At 43.0% G+C, this 11,646-nt stretch overlaps 1 protein-coding gene across 1 annotated transcript in view; it reads right to left on the bottom strand.

Moving 5' to 3' along the window:
* Window positions 1-5,589, bottom strand: part of NPY (neuropeptide Y) — a 150,746-nt gene extending 145,157 nt beyond the window's left edge. The window contains exon 1 of the mRNA XM_061166369.1: window positions 5,483-5,589. The gene's annotated coding sequence lies outside the window, so the exon portion shown is untranslated. The remainder of the gene's footprint in view (window positions 1-5,482) is intronic.
* Window positions 5,590-11,646: the final 6,057 nt, after the last annotated feature.

Genomic DNA, 11,646 nt, shown 5'->3' on the forward strand with positions numbered 1-11,646 from the left:
GAAATACTTCCCAACTCATTTTATCAGTCCAGCATTACCATAATACCAAAACTAGACTAAAATCTTTCATTCATCTTCATTAATTAATAGATGCAGAAATTCTCAAAAAAAAGATAGCAAATTAAATTCAGCAACATATAAAAAGGGTAATACATCAGGAACAAGTTGCATCAACCTAGGAATGTAAAACTCGTTCAACATTCAAAAATCAAATATAATTCACAATAATAACAGACTGAAGAAAAAAGTCAAATGATCAAATCAATAGCTATTAAGCCTTTTGACAAAATTCCATATCAATTCATGACAGAGATTCTCAGCAAAATCTATAGGTAACATCATACTTAATGGTGAAAGACTGAATGCTTTCCTTCTAGCTGGGACAAAACAGAGATTTTCATTCTCACAACTCCTATTCAATGTTGCATGTAGACTGAGTCCATGTAGTAGAAACGAAAAGGAAATAAAAAGCATACAGAATAAGAAAGAAGTTCTCAGACAACATGTATGTCTTTGTAGAAAATTTCAAGTAATCTACAGAAAAAGTTCCTGGAACTAATCTACCCTAAAGCTCTAGAACTTATCAGTAAGATCAGTAGGGATACAAATCAACATATAATAGTCAATCATATTTCATGTATCAGCAGTGAACATTTGGAATTTGATATATTTTTTCAAACACTATTTATAATAGCACACAGAAAAATGAAGCGCTTTGATACAAATCTAACAAAAATAAATACAGGATCTATATCCTGAGAACACTGTGGAAAGACAATGATGAAAGAAATCAGAGACCTAAAACGTGGAAAAATCTACCATGTTTCATGTACTAACAGAGTCAATTCTGTTAAGATGTTAATTCTCTCTAGTTGATTCAAGGAAATATTAATCAAGATTTCTTACACAAATTTACAAATTAATTCTAAAATTTATGGAAAGGCAAAAAATAAAAAAACAACAAAACAGAACTGGACTAACCATTTGATCTCTAATCACAGAACCAGGTCCCACATGCCACAGCTAAAGATCCTGCATGCCACAACTAAGGCCCAGTACAGTCAAATAAATCAAGATTAAATATTTTTAAAAGTTGAAAAAAAAATTCACTAGCTAAAAACAATTCTTAAAATGAAGATAAAAATTAAAAGTATTCATATAGCTCAATTTATTATAGACTTATAATAAAGACTTATTATAAAGCTACAGTAACAAGGTAGTATAGTATTGACAAAAGGACAGATTATATACAACAGAAAGATCTGAAATTTGCCAAAATTAAAACCTCAAACTCTGTGAAAGATACTACTAAGAGAATGAAAATACAAATCATACGCTTGGAGAAAATATTTGAAAATCACATATATGATAAAATACTTGTATCCAGATATGTAAAGAACTCTCAAAACATAACAATAAGAAAATAGCTCAATTTTCAAAAGAATCAACAGTTATAAAGCAAAGAAGAAACACAGATGCTAAATACACATATGAAAAGAAGCTCACATCATCAGTCATTAAAAAAAGCAAATTAAAACCACAATAAGCTACTACTACACACCTATTAGGAGAACTAAAAATATTTTTAATGACATTGTCAAGTGTTAGTGAAGATACAGGGTCACTGGAACTCTTTTTCCTTGCTGATGGGAATGGAAGATTATACAGCAACCCTGAAAGGAACAGTTTGTTTATCCACTCACAAGTTAAAGGACATTTGGAACATTTCCAGTTTCTGGTAATTATGAATAAAACTTCTATAAGCCTTCATGTTCAAGTTTTTATGTGAACATAAGCTTCATTTCTCTTGGGTAAATATCTAGGAAGAGGAGATCTGAGTTTGACAAAACTTACTGAACTATACTCTTAAAAGATTTAATTTTACTGTATGAAATACCTCAACAAAACTGTCCTTTAAAAAAAAAAAAAAAGCCATGGACTGAGACATGGAAAAACTGCACCTGTGGCTTTACATATGTTAGGAAACAAGATAAGAAGACAGAAATTTTTAGTATTGGGGTCAATTCACATATTTATTTATTTTCTTAAAAAGGGAATCAATTCAGGGAGCCATGTTTTTTAAAACAACATCTTCACAACAGTCATTAAACATTATCTTTCCTAACATTACTTTTTTTGGCAGGTGGGTAATTCTTTTAGAAATAAGCAAGCCAGTTTTTCAGTCATTATAATACTAAATCATTTTCTAAGTACTGGTTTGTTGTTTTGGAGACTATAGAGCTTCTTACATATCATTTGTCACTAACTGCTCCATATCACAGTTTTTCTCAGCCAGATTATATGGCTGAGATAAAAGTGAAATTCATTCAGGTATACAAAGGAGTTAGCAAAAATAATATGATAGTTTTTTCTTTTTACTATGGTTGATTCATGTTGATATTTGGCAGAAAACCAAATTCTGTAAAGCAATTATCCTTCAATTAAAAAATAAATAAATTTTTTAAAATGATGGTTTTTAACCTGAAAACATCAACTAGGAAATTTTGTTTCCATGGAAAATTAAGCATATTGACATGACTTCCTGTGCTATATTCCTAACATAGGCAAAGAGAGATTTGGAGGGACTTCCTTAAAGACAATTCTTTAAATAGGTTGTCAATAATTTATTAAAGAAGAATTTAGGTGATACAAATCTTACTTAACGCTTCATGAAACAAGCAGTCTCTATTCAGAGAATTGAAAACTGGAGCAGAAAGCAGAAAGCTTTTATAGGGTAAAGAATAAGGATGAGGAAAAGTGAAAATGTCTGACTGACTGGAGTCACACAGTCAACTTTATTTAGGGTGAGAAGGAACAAGGAAATAGAGCCCAAAGTTGGCTTGGCATTTGGGGACTGGCTAACTGGATATACTATTTCATAGTAATAATATTGTTGTTTAGTTGCTAAGAGGTGTCTGACTCTTTGCGACTCCAGGGACTGTAGCCTGCCAAGCTCCTCTGTCCGTGGGATCCCCCAGGCAAGAATACTGGAGTGGGTTGCCATTTCCTTCTCCAGGGGATCTTCACAACCCAGGGACTGAACCCAGGCCTCTTGCATTGCAGGTGGATTCTTTATCACTAAGCCACCGGGGAGGCCCATAGTATAATATACTATATTCTATTTCTGGTCAAATAGTATTGTTTACAGGGACATGAAAGTTATCTAAGCTTCAGTTTGCTGATGTGGCACCCTTGGGGCAGGAGTGGCTCCATCTTGGACCTAGAAAGTTATTTCAGAAAGGTAAGTATTTAAACATTCTTTGATTTGTGACTTGATCATTTTAAAAGAGCGATATACCAGGTTTCCCTGGTGGTTCAGTGGCAAAGAATCTGCATGCCAACACAGGAGACATGGGTTCAATCCCTGGTCCAGGAAGATACCACATGCCACGGAGCAACTAAGCATGTGCACACAACTATTGAGCCTGTGCTGTAGAGTCCAGAGCCACAATTATTGAGAGCATGTACCACAGCTACTGAGGCCCACGCGCCCTAGAACCTGTGCTCTGCAACAAGAGAAGCCACCCGAAATCCACATATTGCAACTAGAGAGTAGCCCCTGCTGGCCACAACTAGAGAAAAGTTCATGCAGCAACAAAGACCCAGCACAGCCAAAAATAAAATTACTTTTTAAATTAAAAAAATAAAGAGCAATTTTCCATTTTGGCTATACGTGAGGACAGGCTATAGCAGAAACTCTGTTTGCACATATAGCTCCTGTGCATGATTAAGAATACAGACAAACAAAACCCCAGCTGGAGTACACCAGCCAGTTCAGAGGGGTCTGGATTTTAGATCCCATTTACGCCCTCAGCTGGGGGCCCTTGTGCACAGCACAGCTGTATGCGTCAGCTCTTTAGCCAATAAAGAGTGAGAAATCTTCAGTTTAGAGACAGAAAGCTGAAAGTTCATAAAATCATGAATTATATGAACGGATGCCAAATAGCCCCAAACTGTTTCTGGAACCTTCTGGAACCTTGGTTCAATCAGCTGGAACCAAGTCATGTTCTTTGATGCCCCAGAGAGATCTTTTTCAGACAGCCAAAGGAAGCATGATACTACCCACATGAGAGGAATATATAGATCTGACTCTGGCAGAAAAGAGCACTTTGTTCTAGATGAGATGAATGTATGGACGACACAGAAAAACTAGGGGAGTTTGAGATATAGATGTTATGTTTGTCTTAGATATTCTTCACTCTTCAATTATTTAAATATTCCATGTTGTCCTTAAAAAAAAACAACTTGGTATTTAATTATAGTTCTATTTCTTCTGGTGAGTTCAGACTGTCCCCTATAAACTAGTGCAATGTCTTTCTCTTAGTAGAAAGAATATTTTTATTTTTCACTCAGAGGATCAAAGTGGACAGCTGGTCTCTGGATAGTCTCCACATAATGATGCTACCTGACTGTAATAATCCTGCAAACATCTAAACTGTCTACTGTGGAAGACAAAGGGCTGATGGAGTTGACCAGTATCTCACTGGTTCTTAAAGAACACCCTAGAGTACATACACCAGACCTGAAGAGTTTATAAAAACTTGAACCGTGGCAGCAGTTGTGACTGCTGATTGTGATTCAAATGGTCTGGGGCGGGTAATCAGCACTGATAACATTTTTAAAGCTCCCTCAACTGATTCTAACATAGCCAGGATGAGACCCTTAGTCTGGCCCTTCACTCTGGAGTCACCAGACTCCCACACCTGGTGACGTTAGCATTCTGTGACCTTAGGCAGAATGATTCATAATCACTCCTGAAAAAACAATTGAAGGGGATTTCAGCAAGAGCAGGTTCTTCTCCTGAGGGAACCCTGAAACTCTAGGCCTCAGTGATCCCAGCCTATGAGGCAGAACTTGAAATCATGCACAGAGAGGACCTTCTAGCTCAATACTGCATCGTTTTTGCTGCACTCTCCTCCGGGGCGCTGGATGTGGTGAAAACCTGAAGCAAGCAATGATGAGGTACCTCTGCTGTGATGGGCAAGGTTAGGTTGTACAATAAGAAGAGAGGCTGGAGAGAGAGGCGGGTCCCCCAGAGTATCTGGTAGCCCTGTCATGCCATGCCTGTCCCCACCTGTAGACATGTTGTTCCCGCCACCTGGCTTCAGCCCTACCCCCTCACAGTGGGCCCCCTTCTGAGGGTCTGCTCAGACACCAGGCCGCAGAGGTACCAGTCTGGGCTTCCTTCTCTCTTATCTCCTCTCGTCCAGGTCCGCACCCCGCTCCAACCCCCACACAGGTAAGAAAGGGCGAGAGGGGCACAGCCAGGGTTGAGGCCCCCCTAATCCCCCCAGGCCCTGAGGTGAAAAGGCCGAGGTGTGTGTGTGGGGGGGTGGGGGGTGGGGGCGGGGCAGCAGGTAACGTGCTGAGGTAACCTTCGGCTGCCCGAATGGGCGGCACCAACTCTCTGCCTGTGGGGCCCGCCCTGTTCACCGCGCCTCACTGCATTCTCCTTTTGTCTCCGTAGCTGCCAGTCTCCTACCTGCCGGACCTTCCTAGAACCCCTGGGCCTGGTCTACTTGGGCAGACGACGCCAGCGTCCACCGCCGCCTCAGCGCCTCAGCCCCACACCTGTGCGCCTTCTGAGCCTCCGCGGGTGGACCTGGGCGGGGGCGGGGCCAGGGGAGGGGGCGGGGGGAAGGTCTGCAGCCTCCAGCACCGCCGTGGCAGATTTTGTTTTTAAACCGTGGACTTAGGTTGTAAATTAATTTGTGGGGCGTGGACTGCACTGCAGGAAGAGCCACCTTCCCTGCCTTCCGTTTTCCCACCAGGGCTCTGGACAAGGACTTTTTCTATTTACACTTTTATTTTTTCTTTCAAAGGGATGGGATTGAGGGAGGAGGGGAGGAGGGGTGGGGGCATGGTCTGTAGGCTCCTCTGTGTCCGTCTTGCACCTCCAAAGGGCCTGGGGTGTGGGGCGGGTGTGAGTGTGGGGCGTACTGGAAGATGACAGGCGCCCCGCTCACGCCTGCCATTGGGGGGTCACCAGTGTACCAGCCCCCCGCCCGCAGTCCTCAGCCCGTGCCTCACCACAGACTCCTACTGCCCGTCCCTCTGGGGTCTCAGTGCTCTGGGCGAGGGGAACAGCGCAGAGACTGTGCCCTGCCCTCGGCCCCCACCCCAGAAGTGCCAAGACCTTGCCACCGCCACAGCGCCATCCTGCACTGACTCGAGGCCATCAGGGGCTGCCTTGTCTGCTGTTGTATTGTCTCTGTGTCCGTTCTCCCCCCACCCTTAGTGTTTCTTTCTTCTCTTCCCTCCTTTCCTTCCCTCCTGCTCCTGCTCCCACTCCCGAGTTCAGCACAGGTAAAAGGGTTACCCCTCCCTCCCTGCCTCCCGGATCACCAACTCACAGTTGTTTCCTTCTCTTTTATTTTCATGTGTGTATAATTTATTTTTTTCTTCCTCCCCTTTTCTGTCCTCCCTCCTCCCTCTTCTGCCATGTAACTGGAGGATGTGCAATGAGTTTGTAAACAGCTGGACTGTCAGGCTGCTTGGTTCTCCAATGTTCCTCCTCTTCCTCTCTCCCTACCCTTTCATTCCTTCAGTGTTTTCTTAGAGCAGTGAGCACTATTTGGAAGCTCAAGAGAAACTAAAATTAAATTGAGAGAGAGAGAAGAGGAGAGGGAGATGCGGGAAATATCACAGAAACAGCAGCAGATCCATGCAGACAGGGCAGGTGGTTGATGAACTTTGGACCTTTATAGTTCACAGCTGATTCCCTACCTATAATATCAGATCACACAAGTATCCCATAGTCATCATGGTGACTTCTAGTTTGTGTCATCTGTTTTTGTTTTAGACACCAAGTGGACCGTGTGGAATCTGCCAAATTAAGAAATCCCTGTCCTCTCTGTCAATCCCGGCCAATGCTATTTCCACAAATACCTCTTCCGCTACACACCCGCTCAGCTCCTTAGCACCAGCCCCCAGCCATGATTTGCTTTAATATTCAAGAAGATTCTGGGAGAAAATAGTAAAAAAAATTTGCCATTTGCTTTGAACACACATGCACAGCCAGTGTTCTCACTTGAGACAAATCAGTGTGGAGAGGTGTCAGCAAGCAGGTTATTGATTTTCCTGGGAGAACCTCCATATCTTGCTTCTGCATTAGCAATATCTCAAGCCAAAACTGACCCAGTTATCTCCCTCCACTCAAAGGATATGTGTACTCAGTGTCTCTCAAATTCAACACATACACACACACACACACACTTGCATGTGCCTTGGAGATTTGTCCTTGATCATTGTGAAGGACTGTTCTACAAAGTGCAGGAGGAATTTAATGTCCCTGACACCCACACCCCCGCCCCAAATGCCAGTGGCAGCACCAGTTGCTGTAATAACCAAAACACTCTCAGGTTTTGCAGTATCCACCAAAGTGTTTGTATCATCCCAGAATGAGAACCATAGCTGACTCTGTGTTGGGTATTTGCCCTCACTCTTCGGTGCAGTTGTTCTCAACTCTGCGGAGATTTCAAAACCCCTGATGGCTGAGTACCACTTCTAGAGATTCTGATTAATTGGTCCAAACTGCATCTTAGGCATCGGGAGCTTAAAAAGAGCCCAGCTGATTCTAATGGGTAGCTGAGGTCAGCCTTTCCAGCTGAGTCCACAAGTCTGGGACTCTCTACAGTTACAGATTTGGCCAGCATCTGTCACAGGTTAACACAATGTGAGCCGAAGCAACTGCTTTGAGCCAGGACTAACATTCCACTCCATTCACCAGGCTCCTAATGTTGGATCTGATATCCTCTTGGCTATTCTGTACCCTGACCCCTGCCTGTGCAGCAATATATGGGTCAGTGAGAAGCTAACTGCTAAATGAAGCAGCCCCTCACCTGCTCATCGTCTCATCTAAAAGGGGAAACGAACTATGTATACATTTCTTGACTCAGAAAAACAGGAATCTCAGTCTTAGGAGCAGGATCCTTCTAGTTGCCCAAGGCCTTCTGGGATAGGGCATGGGGGGCGGTGGATTATCACCATTAGTGTGCCAGTAAATGTCTCCAGGCAGAACTGTTTAATTATCATGGTTTTTAGCTATCCGCCACTGCATTCTTTAATGAACATCTCCTTCTTTGTGTGTCCTGGGAGACCCCACCCCTCTCTTGTTCTCACTTATCTGGCTGGAGTTTCCTAAGAAGCTTGGTTAATAGGGCAACAAAGATAACTATTGGTATCAGAAAAATTGTGTGTTATATTTGAAAGAAAGATACGTGAAAGTCGCTTAGTCATGTCCAACTCTTTGCAACCCCATGGACTGTACTGTAACCCACCAGGCTCCTCTGTCCATGGGGATTCTCCAGGCAAGGATACTGGCCCTTCTCCAGGGGATCTTCCCAACCCAGGGATCGAACCCAGGTTTCCCACATTGCGGGAGGATTCTTTACCATCTGAGCCACCTATCTAAAGGTACAGGCCTCCCTGGTGGCTCAACTGGTAAAGAATCCACACGCAATGCAGGAGACCTGGGTTCAATCCCTGGGTTGGGAAGATCCCCTGGAGAAGGAAATGGCAACCCACTCCAGTATTCTTGCCTGGGAAATCCCATGGACAGAGGAGCCTGGCAGGCTACAGTCCATGGGGTCACAAGAGTGAGACACAACTTAGTGACTAAACCACCATCTAAAAGTATTGTTGTTGTTGCATTGTTTTAGGAAGTGGACAAGCTTGGATTCTATGGAAGTTAGACAACCTTTCAAGAAGACAACTGAGGGAACACACCTCTGGTTTGCTCCTGGCTAATGGGGTGGGGAGAGCCCTGTGTTTGCCAAATTCAATGGTGTTAATACTCTCACCAGGCTAATTTCAAGCTACTGACATTTTAATAACCGACTATCTTATCTCCTTTCCCATCCTCTCAAACATGTACATGACTAGAAGCTCCCTAAGATTAATCAATTTATATCTTATAAATCCAGTATATGATTTATATACTGGAAATGCACCCTGTGAAAATGTAGTGGAGTAGCTGACCACAACCTGGGATGAAAATGTTCAGATCCTCTGAGAGGAGACGCTGGGAAGACTAGAAACAGTGTGCTAGCCAGCCATGGACATGGCCATGCAGAGGAGAGACTCAGAGTGGGGTGTGGAGATGAAAGTCAAGACGCCATCCATCCACCAAGCAAGGCACCAAGCTTCAGTAAGGTCTCTGGGTTAATTAGCCCTTTCCTTCACATTAGAAACCCAAGTGGTGTGAAGAATGTATCTTGAAATAATCCAGGGAAGGGACCACAAAACTGAAGACTGAGTTACTCTGGGGTCCAGAAGCCCTGGGGATGGCACTTTTTGAGTCTCTGGACAATGTGGCGTGACCCTGGGGGACCCACCTGTTTAGTTGTAGGGCTGCAGGGCCGTATGTAAGGAGGATTTGAGCAGCACAGGGAAGTCTGACCTTTGTGTGCACATACTGACTTCATGCTTGAGGAATGCTATTTCTGAACATTCGCCACATTGCTATTCACATCACAGTGTCTTCATAAAATAAGCCAGGAAAAAAGAGAAAAAATTTCATAACACTCTTGCAGATATAGATAATAATACCAAAAGGCAATACTTACTATGCAACAGGCACTGTTCTACTTTTCACATAGTGACATTTAATCCTCAGAACTGTTCTATGTATGAGGTGAGTGCTATGATAAAGCCCATTTTACAAATGAGGAAACTGAGGCACAGACTGCTTTAGTAACTTTCCCAAGTATACATACTAATAAGTGGCAGAGTGAGAGTGAAGCCTGGCTCAGAGTACGAGCTCCACTGTACATAAGATCTCTCCTTTTGATCACTGAGCCTTGGCCAGTGGGTGTCCTGGTTGTGGGCACATTTTTTTTTTTTTTTTTTTTGACTGTGTGCTATGCTAGGGTGGAAACCCTGAGTGTGGCTTATTAAGATCCTGAGAAGCCCATTCCTGACTTGTGGTGGGGTCTTGCAGGTCTGAGATACTGCTTGGTTTGGGCTTCTGGACACTGCTTTTGCTTTCTCCTCCCAGAAGAGAAAGGAGCCGTGCTAACACCAAGTCTACACAAGAACCAGGAAGAGGAATATTTGTAATAGTCCCTTAAATGAAAGCAATTAGATCACTAGTGTGAATTCTTCATGTTAAGGCTAAAACAGAGGTTTCCAGGTCAGTCCAGACTCTGGTGGCCCATGTCTTTGCAAGCGGAGTGTCCCGTGATGGACTCTGGGGAAAGAGATGCTCTCCTGAGAAGTGCTGCTTCTACTGCTACTTGCATGGCCATCCCTCTGCTGGGGAAAATAAAAATATGAACTTGCCCAATGAAGTTGATGACTTAATCTAAATTTTACCCCACCGGAAACATTGAAGTCATAATTACTATTTCCTGGTGAAGGAAGGGATGAACGAATCAACTGTGATTTCAATCTGCTACTTGGTACTACTGGGGATACTCACTGCCAGTGCCTCACACTGGAGAAAGGGTCTCCTCCTGGGCCACAGACCCCCTTCCTACAGATCCCTGGGTCTCCTCAGGCTGCTGTGCTCGAGACATCAGCTCCTCAAGACTCTATCTCCTGATTTTGTCCCCACCGTGTCTTACATCCTGCATGTGTGAGGCAAAAGCATCAAAGGATTAGCGTGTGGTTGAACCTCAAGGTTTTTTACATGTTTCACAGGAGGAAGCAAGGCATGAGGTTCTTCATCCATAGCCCTGTAATTGCACACACTCCTGGCTGCTCATCCTGCCTATGCCTCATCCGGTAAGGTGAGATATGACGTAACTCAGACTCTTGTCCGAGGATTTGTTTTTACACGTGAGTCACATTTAAACCCCAAACAATATATTTTCCCCTTTTTCTATAAAAATGAAAATGCTTTCTTCCTTTTTTAAAAATGTCTTGGTCTTGTTTATTTTTTTCTTCCAAAAGAAGAAATAAAATATAAATCCGTCATGTTGTGCTGAGTCACTCAGTCATGCCTAACTCTTTGTGACCCTTTTAGCCTTTGTAGCCCACTAGGCTTCTCTGTCCATGGGATTTTTCAGACAAGAATACTGGAGTGGGTTGCCATTTTCTCTTCCGAACCCAGGGATTGAACCTGAGTCTCCTTTGTCTCCTGAATTGCAGGCAGATTCTTTTCATCAGGGCACCCTAAATTCTTTATAACAAAGTATTATCAAAAGGCTCAATGATTTCATGGACATATTTTCTGCAGAACTAAGAGGCATTACCACATACCCAGAAGCTTCCCTGACACACTGCAACAGAAAGGGTCTTGGGATGTTCAATTGTGAAATTATTACTGTACTTTTCCTACCATTTGGCTGAACTATTTCCTGCCTATCAAGGAATCTCTATCAAGGAGCACACGTTCCAGCTGTACTCCACCTTTGTTTTCAACAAGTGGATTATTGCCCAGATCAGAATTTGAAGCTACCAACAGGCACAGAGGATCCAGAATACAGCCATGACTGAGGAAGTGGGGAATACCCGTGCAGAAGTTGTGACCACAACTTACGAGATACCACAGATGCATTCCTTGAACTTGACCAGTGACTGATATTGTGAGGAATGGTCAGAGAACTATGCTCATTCTAGGGAAAACATTTTAATTAAAAAAGAGATTTTCAACAATTCCCATCTTGGGAAGGACCACTGGGTTTAGGAATAGAAAGTTACTGG

The sequence above is a fragment of the Dama dama genome, chromosome 18, assembly GCF_033118175.1.
Source record: "Dama dama isolate Ldn47 chromosome 18, ASM3311817v1, whole genome shotgun sequence".
In the NCBI taxonomy this organism is placed as follows: domain Eukaryota; kingdom Metazoa; phylum Chordata; class Mammalia; order Artiodactyla; family Cervidae; genus Dama; species Dama dama.